The sequence below is a fragment of the Lissotriton helveticus genome, chromosome 2_1 (genome assembly GCF_964261635.1).
Source record: "Lissotriton helveticus chromosome 2_1, aLisHel1.1, whole genome shotgun sequence".
In the NCBI taxonomy this organism is placed as follows: Eukaryota; Metazoa; Chordata; class Amphibia; order Caudata; family Salamandridae; genus Lissotriton; species Lissotriton helveticus.
In genome coordinates, this window is record NC_136059.1 from 922,341,322 (window position 1) to 922,355,008 (window position 13,687).

Sequence of the window (13,687 nt, forward strand, 5' to 3'; positions counted from 1 at the left end):
GGAGATGCAGTCTGCGATGATGCCTGTACAATGATATAAACTCTGCCATAAATAAATCAAGACTGAGTTCCAAATATGTGACCTGCTCAACCACAGTGTAGGCTGGAGGCAGCTGTCAGAAGGGGCCCGCATCCAGCTGTCATTAGCTTGCGATGCACAGTGTTAGTGGTCCCAGAGCAGTTGTTGGTAGTATTCGAACACCTCCGTAACGATGATCCTTTTTTCCTCCGGACTGAACCTCATCTTCCTCTTACTCCTCTCCTTGCGTACAATGATATAAACTCTGCCATAAATAAATCAAGACTCAGTTCCAAATGTGTGACCTACTTGACAGCAGTGTAGGCCAAAGGCAGTAGTCAGCAAGGGACCACAGATCGGTGTTGTTGGAGTGCTATGCACAGAGTTAGTGGCACCACATCGAAGGGAGTATAGTGATATAAATGCTGCCATTGACATATGAACTCGGCCATCATGATATCAAGACTCAATTCCAAATGCGTGACCTACTAGACCCCAGTGTAGGCCGGAGGCAGCGGTGGAGTACGTCAATGAGAAAGGAGTACTGCGGGCCTGTGTCGTGGAGGCCGTGATTGTCTGAGGAGACTGCCAAGGTCGCGGGCCTCGGGCTTGGAGCTTGCACCGGCACGTGGTGGGCCCTCTTTGACACACACCGGTGTCGGAAGGTGAGCAGTGAGGCCTGGGTGTGCAGGGGCAGGCAAGACAGGTCTGGGGACCAGTGGCCAGGGGTGCAGCAGGAGCACAGGAGCACAAGCAACACCGCTCACGTCGTCGGCCTCATGGCCTCATGGCGGGGTGAGAGTTGCTGCCCTGGCAGACACGTTGGCCATTCCAGAAGAGGACCCCGCCCAGTGGTACATACTTTTTAGTAACACCCGTATGCTAGCCTGGGGTGCGCCGGACCAGACCACTCCGTTCAAGCTTACAGGGGGGACGTAACAAGCTACTTTTTTGCAATCTTTCCCACTGGCTGAGGTATCATGGTTGCGTCCACTGTCCACTACACTCCAAACATCAGCAGTGTATGCCAACATGGCTATGTCTGTGGTCACTACAACAACAAATAGCAAGGGGTCAAAAGCAAGCGCAAACTAAGTTACATCCCTACGTAGTGAATAGAAAACAAAAGGAAATTAACTACTAGTGTGTTGTGCAAATCACACATAGGGTCTCTTATCTCTTGAGAGAAGATTCCCATCAGTCACCACTCGGATCCGCCCGTCATCATCTGGGATCCTTCACCCTCGGAGGTAGATGGTGAGACCTACATTGGACTGGCAGATGTTGAAAGCCTAATCCTACATGTGGTGTCCAGTGTGAGAGGAACACTAGATGTATTGTGGTGACTGAAAGCAGTGCTAAAAAGTGAAGTGCAAAGTGAAGTTGTGGAGAAAACTATAAAATTAGGTAGAGAAGAGAAAAATTATTTATTAATGTTCCCTTCAATCCTAAATTAAAAATGAGTGCTTAGTGGTCTAAACAAATAACCACTGTTGGAGATGGAAGGTCGACATGTTTCTGCAGACTAATAAGATCCACGTGGTGTCTAGCTGCTTCCTCAGGACCATTACCACTACTGCTTCTGTGGTCTGCATACTGCAGTCTGTCCAGCACATCTACGCCACACTTGGCATTGTGTACATTCTCATTCATGGGTCACTTGCCTCCTTCGCACATGCCTGGTTCCCACCTCTCCCCACAATCTTCTATTGCGCCTGAGGTGCCATGCCGTTGATAGCTTATGTACATGGGTAGCCCAGGTTACCACGGTAAGTTGTGCTGTCGTGTCTGGTAGGTGGGCTTGTTGTTTGGCATGTTGTATGTGAGTTTGTAACATGTGCATCCCCAGAGTTGTGAGTTGCATGATTGTGGAGTAAAGGTGTGTGGTATGTTCATTTGGTACGTACCAATGAGCAGTGCATTTCCATAGGTGCCCTCCTGGAAGCGCTGGTTGATGATGGCCTGTCGGAAAATGTAGGAATCATGCACACTGCCGGGGTAGTTGGCGACGACATTGGTGAAGAGTTCCTGGTGGTCCACTATTGCCTACACACTGATGGAATGTGTGTGCTTTAGTTGCGGTAATTGTATGCAGTGTCGGCAGGGGGCACAAGTAGGGCATGTGTGCAGTAAATTGCCCCAACACGTGCGGGAAGCCAGCTATGGCGTAGAAGCCTTGCTTGTTCTCCAGCTGTTCCTGCACAGTGTGGAGGATGTGAAGGTGCTGGGGTACCAAGCTGATGATGGCATCCAAGACAGTTGTGATAAACTTTGATAGGGCTGGCTGTGAGACTCCTCCAACTCTGGCGGTTGTTGGTTAGCAGGTACCAGAGGGCAACAAGTGCAGCACAGCCAGCAGCTTTGTCTGAGGTGGGATGTTGGTTGTCCGCTGTGTTGGTATCATCAGCCTGTGGGCAATGATGTTCAGGATGCGGAGGATGGTTGTCCTTTTGTGCCTGTAGTAGGCAATGACATCCTCTGGTATTAAGTCTGCGAGGCTAGTGCATTTTCTGAAGGTCTGCTGTCTTTGTCTGCTTTGCCTCTGCGGTACTCTGGGAGCGCGGGGTCCGGGGAGGTGGTGGGCCTGGGGGTGGTGGCGGTGGGTGTTGTGGCCTTTTGGGGCTCCGAGCTGCATGATCAGTAGCTCCATGGCATCTATTGTTCTTAGTGCACTGGTGCGATGTGTGGGAAAATCCAGGCGCAGCGGGCCGGGTTGTGGCAAAACAGGCTCTGCGTCAATTTCCACAGTTGCAGACAGGTGATCTGTTGATTCCTTCAGCCGCACAGCAGGGCATGTGTCAAGGGCTGAGCTCGGTACTTGGATATCAGAGATTCAGTGCTCTGGACTGTGGTGGTGCTTGAGGCCGCAAGCAGGCAATGCATTGATTTTTCCAGGTGCACTGCTGTGATGCGTTGTTTTTTCCAATGCACAGCAAGCTTGCAGCAGGAAAAACTGAGCTGGAAGGGTGATGCATGGATTTTCAAGTATTGAAGTAGCAGAACCAACTCGAAGGGCCATGAACTGGATTTGGCACCACTTGGCAGGTCAGAACTCCCAGCAGTGGAGTTCAGAGATGCTGCAGATGAAGGCTATGATGGCCCTGAGAATTCTAACAGTAGGCAATCACACACAAGCCTCGTAGAACCTTGGAAAAGCAGGATACAAGAAAGCAAAGACCAGTTCCTTCACTACCCACAAAGAGAAGCAGCCAACCCAGCAAAGCAACGCACAGCAAAGAGGCAGAACTCCTCCTGACAGGACTTCAGCTCTTCTTCTTGACAGGGGCCTTGTTGGACTTGGCCCTTTTGGCGGGTTCACCCCTAAACTTTTTGCCTGTCTCCTAGCCTTTTCCCAGTGTAGGGCTAGTGGTTTTAGGCCTCTGGGCACCTTAGCACTGTGCTCCAGTGTAAGGTGCATGCGCTCTCTGAGTACGTGTGGTGAGATTGACCTGCCCTCCCATAGGAATGCATGGGGAATAAGTGTGTCCATGGTAATTCCTGGATTGAGAGGAGTGCAGGTGCGAGTTTAGTATGCATGAACTCGTGAGAGTAAATGCTGCAGAATGGTGTGCGCAGATTTATGGTGACTGGTGGAGAAGTGCCACTTATAGAAGTTGGTATTTCTGTGTGCTATGTGTCTGCCTGCCTGGTGTGAATTGCATGGCCTGTGAGTGACAGGAGCTGAGAGGTGTGGGTAGCTCCAGGAGGGCAGGGTGAGTCAGCTAGGATGAATGGGACACCTGGGCTAAGAGTAGTAATCCCTTGACTCTGAATAGGACTGTGCCCAAGCTGTACAATTCTGGCTCCGCCCCCCTGTGGTGTGTCTGATGGTGAGCCCCCACCTGACAAAGGGGAAGAGGAGCTTGGCAAACAAAGCGCTCCAACCCCCCCCCCTAAACCAGTTCCGACTGGTGTCCCCAAGCCCTTAGCTGTGACACAAAGGAAATGTTGCTATAAATATGGGGGCTGTGACCCCATGTCTGTTGTTGTGCTGTTCCTGACTTGAGGGGGAGGGGGGCTGCTGCTGCTGCTGGGCTCCAGGAGGAACCACCACTAGGGACTGCCTCCCGGCTGGAGGGCCCTGTGAGCTGGCCCGCCTGACCCCCTTCCTCCTGAAGGGCTTTGACTGAACTTTGGACTTTACTCCTGGGTGCACTTTCCCTGTATTGGGGAGAGGGCTGGAGACTTTGCCCTAGCGCTTAGAGAGCGCTTCTATTTTTCATTTGCAGCGCTGCGTTGCTGCCTGGGAAGTGAAACTGCCGGTGCCCACCCTGTTTTATGCTCATTTTAAGAGCGGGTGCCCACCCCGAATCTGTGCTCCGCTGGTGGGTCCCCACCTAGCAAATTGCCTTTGTTTTACTAGCAGGAGCCTACCCTGCACTGCCGAGATCTAAAAATAAATCACCACCACGGCCCGGGGAGAAAAAGCACTGCAAATGCAAAGCAAAAGGCAGGCAGCCTTGCCTGGACGTGGGCAGAGCTTCACCCGAGGCCTGGCCGGGACAAGAAGTCAGGTGAACTTGTGCCGGTTTGGAGGCAGGGCTCCCGTGACTGGAGGAGAGCCTTGCGTGTCTAACATTGGCCAGTTCTGAGAAGAGGGACCAGGTGATGCGAGTGCTTATCGTGTCGCTGGGCTACTGTGAGTGGGAGAGCCCCGCCAGTGCAGCTACTGTCAGCGAATGAGGCGGAGGGGACCCGAGGCACGGCGCCTTCCCCAGCCGCATTGGAGTCCCACAGCATCAAAGGAGAGCCACGGAAGCCTCCCCTGCATGAGGGAGAACCTGGTCTGAGACCGAAGCAGTCAGACAGGAGCCCGGTGAGTGGGGCTCAGCTGCATGGTGGTTGGGGGAGTGTCGGGGCACATTGTCAGTGCCCCCCCTGGGCCAGTGCATATTGGACTCTTTCCAGCTGCCCCACTGTAGTAATTGACTCAAGGCTGGTTGAGGTATTTCATGAAGATTTATTGTAAGATGTTAAGTATCCTGGAATAAGCCCCACCAGGAGCAGCCAGCAGTCAGCTCAGCCCCATCATAACTGTACTTATCTTCAACCAGCACCCAACATTCCGTAGTGCATCACAGTGCAGAGACATTCCACAAGAAGGGCATTAAGTGGGTTAAGGCATACATGGGAATATGCAATAGGTAGAATACAACATACCTCCTTTTCTTCCAAAACAAAACAATTAACAGAGGAGCATTGAAACTAAATTAAATATAATGTAAAACAACTTGACTTGAAGAGTACAAAACTCATAGTGATACAGAGAAGGAAATGAATAAACAATATAAATTGACCCATTCCTTTCCTGTAAACAACGATGTAAAATAACAAGACTGGATAAGTGAGAACTCATACAATAGACTAGAAACTAAATAGAACTGCAATCCCACCAAGTGAATAGTGCAAAATTGATATTAAGACTTTTGAGAATGTACAAACTGGAAAACCTTGAGCAGAAGAAAAAAAACTTGACAAACGTTCCCAACAAGACATATATTGAAATGTGCAATTATAGATAGAGAAAACGGCACAATTAGAAATTGAAAACATCGAGGAGTTGAACTTTGCAATACCTCGTGAAAATGCTAGGCTAATTGAGAAGCGTTGCACAAATAGAAAATAGAGGATAAAGGCATGCAAAAGAATGAGAGGGATGAAGGCATTAAACAGTATGTAATAGCACTTTTGAAAATGTATAAGTTTGAGAATGTGCAAACCTGGAAAACCTCAAGCAGAGGTCACCTGACATGCACAAATCGAAAAATATAAAGGATTGAGTAAAGTGCAACCTGGACAACCTCAAGTATACCATTGAATTTGAACAAAATTACACACTTGCAATCTTGTAAAAAAACAATTTGAGAAAACATTTGACTTGAAAAATTAAAGTCAAGTCCAGACATGCATGTGAATTAAAAAACAAAAATAACAGTAGAACAATTTGCAGTAACATTTGAAACCATACATTAGCAAATAATAGCATTTTGAAATTAAGAAGTATACCACCACACTGCACATAGTGAAGCATTGAAGTCCAAGGTAGATACAGTTAACAAGAACATCATGGCAGGAAAACAAAACTTTGCCGTGTGGAAGAACATGAGGTAAACGCCCTGGCTTGTAAAACATGTCCTAGACACACTGTCAGACACGTGAGAAAAAAAATAATTTTCTTTAAAAGGCACATGAAGAGAAATAGAGTAAATGTTGAGGCAAAAATAATTCTAGGGAGTCAAAGTCGTGCTCATGTAAACACGCATGACTAGTGGACTAGACATGCACCACAACGACATAGAAGAAAGCAAGGCACGTAAAATATTTCCTTGGATTAGGGCTAGAAACACGAGATAGAACTTGTGTTCAACACTGCCATTATTTGAAGAAAACTTTATTGAGGATGAACATCTTGAATGAGAAAGAGGACCAAAATCTTGATGTGAGGCGCCAATACTGAGATGGTGACACATTACCGAACTGTTGTGCCGGGTGGCTGTAAGGTCAACCACACACCAAAACCTCTTAAAATTGACTCACTGCAGCAAATGTGCTTGAAATGAAACATCTGCGTCGTAAAAGTTCATGGCTCTGTCTACCCACTGTATAAAATATGTCTACAAATAGAGTCGTCACCCTCCCAGGCACATTTAAAGTACAAGTTAAGGTGCGTGTCCCCAACGTGTCTTTAATCTAGTTGATCTAAAGTCCTATGTCTAAACTTGGAGCACTGGTTGATAGACGGGAGGAGGTACTGCAAAATGGGAAGAATAGTAGATTCTTGAGGCACTGTAAAAGTAACTGGTAGGCAGGTACAATGGATTTGTGCAGGAGCACTTCGAGACATGCTTGCCCTCACCAAAGGCACAGCACAGGTTGAATTGACACACTTGACAGGTGAAATAGAGATGGAACTTCTAGAGTAGCAGGGACAAGGAAGTGAAAACTTTGATTCAATAGGCTTTGATTCTGGAAGGCGGGAGCTACTGAACAATTTGAAAATTGAGCCATAAAGACTTTGGCAGAAAAATACTGCACAACTTGAAAACAAGAATAGAATTGAACCCCATCCTTGAGTAAATGAATTGAAAATTGAACTGTACAGACCTTGGCAGAAAAATACTGCACAACTTGAAAACAAGAATAGAATTGAACCTCGTACTTGAGTAAATGAACACATGCATGCACATTGATAAATAAACAATTGAAATTTACAGTCCAACTAGAAAATGCAACAGACACCCGTGCACATAGAAAAAGAAAATTTGAAATGCGCAATCCCAAATAGAGAAACCTGCAAACATGCATGCAAATAAACTTAAACCATGGAGTAATAGAACTATCACATGCATGTCCATTGATATAATTGATGAATGGAAAGTATGCAGGTACATTGATAAATAAAATACATTGAAAATGTAGAGTAATAGAAATCTTGAGAGCATGTAATTTGAGTAATTTGAGTAATATGGTATTTGACAACTGAGAAGAACTTGAAATTTGGTAGGACTTGAAGATGGCATGACTTTCAAAAGTACCTTTCAAGATAGCAAAACGTGGTCTTTGTAGTTGATTTCGAGTCAAGGCGTCCCTTTACTGGAAAGAATTAAAAAAAACACCAAGAACTCCAACAAGGAGCATGTACATGAATTTAAAATGGAGTTCACAGTCTACGATACATTGAGAATATAATTCTAAAATGCGATTGGTTTTGCTGCTATGCATTCAACCACCATCAGATGGATGAATTCCCTTTGGTGTTTCATTAATGTATCAGACTGTTCAGATATACTTTTTCCGACATTTTGACAGTTACTAGAGGTGCGACAGAAGGTTTTATTATCCTCAATTAATAATTTCATTTGCAGAACATCATTTATATAGCACTAGAAACAGTCTCAATAGAAAACACAAGAGGAGATCTTGAAGGGTCCCAAAGATAACTTAGCGCGTGGAAATTGAAAAGTACCTTTGAACTATTGAAGTAAAGTTCGGGTAGATACGTGTCTTCACTGGGGAGCATCCACACTGGGGAATGACAGGTGATTCCCAAACAACAATAATTGAAAGTGCGTACCTTGTATGTGATTGGTAAATAGAATGAAAACGGCAAAGGCACAAGAGGAGCACGTTGCCAATCACAGTGTGGCGAACGCATTGTACGTTGCGCCGGATGGCTCCTGGTGAAGGCGTGCTGCAATGCGTCCATTACAGAGCTCCGGCTTCCGTAGCAACGGAGCCTCGAGAACAGTGATCAGACTCGAATAGCTGAGCATGAAAAAAGAATGCCGGTGAGTGTGCACGTGCCGGGTGAGACTCGTACTTGAATTCAAAAATATGCACAGCGGTTGACATGTACCTGAGACATGTGCCTGAGACCGTAAAAGACAAAAATATGTCTCAACGTACTATTTATTTATTTATTTATTTTGGAGTTTTATAAAGCGCATGGCATTACGCACACCGGCGTGTCCCCGCGCTAAGAGAGAGAGTGAAGAGACACGACGGGGAGGCTACATCAAAACTGAGCGAAAAAGATGTGTTTTTAGAGCTCTACGGAATATTGCTTCGGAAGGTTCGAGACGTAGCTCCCTCGGAAGCATGTTCCAGCTCTTCGCCGCCAGTAGCCTAAAGGATCTGCCACCCATTCGGGTTTTGTGAATTTTGGGGACTGCGAGTAACCCGCTGCCAGAGGATCTAAGCCTGCGTCCTGGGCTATAGGGAGTGATGAGGGATAGTAGAGGTTTAGGTGCCTTGCCATTGATGATACGATGACATACGCATAGTGCTTTAAAAGTTATCCTCTCCCTAACCGGAAGCCAATGGAGGATTTTTAGAGCGACTCTAGAGGCAGTTCTTCTTGGGAGCCGTAGCACCAGCCGGGCTGTGGCATTTTGCAGTACCTGGAGGCGGTTGAGGCTTTTTGCTGTTATTCCCAGATAGAGGAGATTGGAATAATCCAATCTTGATGTAACCAAGGCGTGCACAAGAGTCTGTCTGGCACCGACCGGAAGTAGATCCAGGATCTTTCGTAGACTCTTGAGTATACCAAAGCACATCCCGGCTACCCGGTCTACCTGGGGAGCAAATGTAAGGGCGGAGTCAAACATTACCCCAAGATTTTTAGCCTGTTGACTAGGCACTGGGGTTGAGAACACAGGCAGGCCGGCCACCATGCCGATGACTACACATTCGGACCACCCCCTACCACGAGCACCTCAGTTTTGGACCCATTCAGCCTCAGGCAGTTGTCAGACATCCAGGATGCAAGCTCCTGCATGCAGGCACTGAAGCTGACCGCCGCAACATCCGGTGCACGTGACAGTGAGATGGCCAGTTGAGTGTCATCGGCATATGACACTAGTTGGATTCCATAGCCTTCAACAATGGTGGCCACCGGGGAAGCATAAAGGTTAAACAGGGTGGGACTCAGGGCCGAGCCCTGAGGCACCCCCTGATCAAGATTGAACAGCCAGGAGTAGTGTTCACCCTGTCTAACCTGAAAACCCCGGTCAGTGAGGAAAGATTGAATCCATCTCAGCGCTGACCCCGTGACACCCCCTTTGTTTAGACACTGTAGCAGAGTGTAGTGAGCTACAGTGTCAAACGCTGCGCTTAGGTCTAGTAGAATGAGGGCCATAGTTTGACCCTCATCTACTCCTTGCCTGATGGTCTCAGTGGCCATCAGCAGCGCAGATTCCGTGGAATGGCGGGACCGGTAGTTTGTAGAGACATCTTGAAGGTTGGGACTTTTACAAAAAAAAAATATTGCCATTTCTTCAGACTGCTTGAACTGCCCAAAAGTCGAGGAGAGGACTGGGCCACAATTGAGAAAAAATAGACTTACCCGATATGTTCATAACTGGATAACTGCATATCTGCTTGATTTGAAGTATCAATGTTGTAAATGTGCACAGCTCTGCTTCGTGCAATGTTTACTTCGTCGAATATGTTCACAGTTGACAGTATTTTGACAGATCCGTTTTATTGCAGGATCCTATGTAGAAATTTCTGTTCCTACTTTAGACGCAAGGAGCACTTGAAAATGTCATGTAGGCACTCCTTTGTAGCGCACACAGCTAGACGTCGTGGAAGCAGGAGCTGGCAACTCTTGATTCTTGAGGCAGTTTAACATCATAGTTGAGGTACTGTGAGTGCAGCAGGAGGTGGCAGGAAATGGCAAGAAGTATGAGATTCAATGACAGGGATGTCAGCCAAGTTTGAAGAGATGTATGGTGTGACTGAACCATCGATTGTCACCAGGCTTGTGAAACGTCTTAACCACTTGAAGGCATAACAACTGGAAGAAATCCGTTACAATCTTGAGATACTGTGGAAACACCGCCACTCCAGCACTGCACTTAAATCTTGAATAAACACCAATCCATTAGGGCCTTATTAATGGATGGGGTTTTGACATAAACAGGTGTCTTTGCGCAACATCACTTAGCTGGCAGTGCGAGGTAGAAGGGAGACGTAAGCAGGATGAACTCCCATTTTTGGATTTGTTTGAGATTGAAAGGAACAGAGCTTGAATATCATACAACATATGGCAGGCACACTCAACAGCTAATCCATAGAGCCAAACTGGTTATGTGATATGGTTGAAAAGTCCAATTATTGAGACATGTGAACAGGAATCTGGCACGAAGAAGTTGGGGGCGACCGGTGAAATGGTCACTGGTGGGGCTTGGTGCCAGAGTCTTTGTTTGAAGTTGGAAGATAGATAAAGATTTTGAAAGACTTGCCTTCTTGAAGCTTGATTTCTTGAGTTGAACACGTAGGTAAGATCAAATCGTCGCCATCAAAATGTAGTAATTGACTCAAGGCTGGTTGAGGTATTTCATGAAGATTTATTGTAAGATGTTAAGTATCCTGGAATAAGCCCCACCAGGAGCAGACAGCAGTCAGCTCAGCCCCATCATAACTGTACTTATCTTCAACCAGCACCCAACATTCCGTAGTGCATCACAGTGCAGAGACATTCCACAAGAAGGGCATTAAGTGGGTTAAGGCATACATGGGAATAAACACGAAGAGTGGAACAGGTCAGGATAAAGGTGTGTGACTATAACGGTAACTGGGGTCCAGCCGGTTGAAAGTGCGAGACAGTGCTCGTTGGGAAACAAAAAGAGCTAGTACCAATCCCATCAGACCACCCCTTTGGTGGAATATGCATCATGTGGGAATTGCTGATCAATCCATATCTTGGCTGGCCATACAGTGCCAGTTCTTGAAGTGGATGTCAGAAGACTAGTCAAGATGTTTGCCATACTGTGGACTAGATAGTGCGCAGTGCTCAGGTGAAAGTGATAAAATAAAATGACTACACTGGCTCTGAAAAGGCATGTATATAACAGTCCGTGTGTCAAGGGATAAAAACAGCGCTAGGTAGTATTACTACCCACAGGCGCTAGTGAAATGTGGTCGACATGTTTCTGCCCAAGGGGAATTTCCCCGGCATTCTTCAGGACCTCGAAAGTAAAATAGGCTACTGCCGCTGTGACTGAAACAGTCACAAGGGATGATAACTAGCAAAACAATTACTAGTAAAAGGATACATGTCTATACATGGTTAGACGTCCACTACAGGGAGAGAAACATTTCTTCTTCCTATCAATAAAGACAAGCAAAACAAAAAAGTTATATGTTAGCCAACAACACTGGATAGCACATACACAACCCCCTTAATCCAGAAAGCCAGAATAGACCAGACACACCAACAGAATAATTGGCATTCTGCTTTTTGAAATAAGCATATTAGCTTCATCACTTAGAGGCATTTCCTCACAGCGATACTCACCCAGCATTATGTGGGTGACGACCTCACCTCACCCGGCAACCGCTCGGGAGCATGAGGCCCCGCTCTGTGGTGTAGAAAAAGGGACACAATGAGCTCACAGCCCTATAGTGCCCAAGCCAATCGCTCTACACACAAAACCAAACAGACGTATGATCGGTACCCAGGTGATCTACCAAATTACACATAAAGCAACGAATCCCGTGTATTACATAAAGGATGGCACAGTATAGACATTCCAAAATTGTCTCCAAAACACACACACATGATGTTTAGACCTATCCTATAGAAAAGTGCCCCCATTACAATCAATCAAGTGGCGCTAGTTCATAGCGCCTCAAAGGGCGTCCTATGGATGTGCTAAAACCTATTATTCAGATACCAACACTCGGTTTGTTAGTAGCGCTGGTTAAAGCAGACTGATCAAGAATCGCATTCAAGACTAACTGAGTTGACCTGAAAGCAGGATACCTACGGCATCCATTTTGTATTACTATCCCAAAACAATATCTAGGCGCTAGTAAGAGGGGTTTGTTTTAAACAGGTTTACATTTAAATCAAATCATGAGGCTCACCTCAATGTGGACCCCTGAATGGTCAGGGGGTCAAAAAAACCTTAAGAAACATAACTTAACCACCTCTATCATTCAAACCCCTCTTGAATGCGATTCTTGATCAGTCTGCTTTAACCAGCGCTACTAACAAACCGAGTGTTGGTATCTGAATAATAGGTTTAAGCACATCCATAGGACGCCCTTTGAGGCGCTATGAACTAGCGCCACTTGATTGATTGTAATGGGGGCACTTTTCTATAGGATAGGTCTAAACATCATGTGTGTGTGTTTTGGAGACAATTTTGGAATGTCTATACTGTGCCATCCTTTATGTAATACACGGGATTCGTTGCTTTATGTGTAATTTGGTAGATCACCTGGGTACCGATCATACGTCTGTTTGGTTTTGTGTGTAGAGCGATTGGCTTGGGCACTATAGGGCTGTGAGCTCATTGTGTCCCTTTTTCTACACCACAGAGCGGGGCCTCATGCTCCCGAGCGGTTGCCGGGTGAGGTGAGGTCGTCACCCACATAATGCTGGGTGAGTATCGCTGTGAGGAAATGCCTCTAAGTGATGAAGCTAATATGCTTATTTCAAAAAGCAGAATGCCAATTATTCTGTTGGTGTGTCTGGTCTATTCTGGCTTTCTGGATTAAGGGGGTTGTGTATGTGCTATCCAGTGTTGTTGGCTAACATATAACTTTTTTGTTTTGCTTGTCTTTATTGATAGGAAGAAGAAATGTTTCTCTCCCTGTAGTGGACGTCTAACCATGTATAGACATGTATCCTTTTACTAGTAATTGTTTTGCTAGTTATCATCCCTTGTGACTGTTTCAGTCACAGCGGCAGTAGCCTATTTTACTTTCGAGGTCCTGAAGAATGCCGGGGAAATTCCCCTTGGGCAGAAACATGTCGACCACATTTCACTAGCGCCTGTGGGTAGTAATACTACCTAGCGCTGTTTTTATCCCTTGACACACGGACTGTTATATACATGCCTTTTCAGAGCCAGTGTAGTCATTTTATTTTATCACTTTCACCTGAGCACTGCGCACTATCTAGTCCACAGTATGGCAAACATCTTGACTAGTCTTCTGACATCCACTTCAAGAACTGGCACTGTATGGCCAGCCAAGATATGGATTGATCAGCAATTCCCACATGATGCATATTCCACCAAAGGGGTGGTCTGATGGGATTGGTACTAGCTCTTTTTGTTTCCCAACGAGCACTGTCTCGCACTTTCAACCGGCTGGACCCCAGTTACCGTTATAGTCACACACCTTTATCCTGACCTGTTCCACTCTTCGTGTTTTT

General features: G+C 46.2%; 1 protein-coding gene across 1 annotated transcript in view; it reads left to right on the forward strand.

Moving 5' to 3' along the window:
- CNTNAP4 (contactin associated protein family member 4) overlaps positions 1-13,687 on the forward strand; it is a 1,902,933-nt gene that overhangs the window by 381,540 nt on the left and 1,507,706 nt on the right. The window lies entirely within an intron of this gene.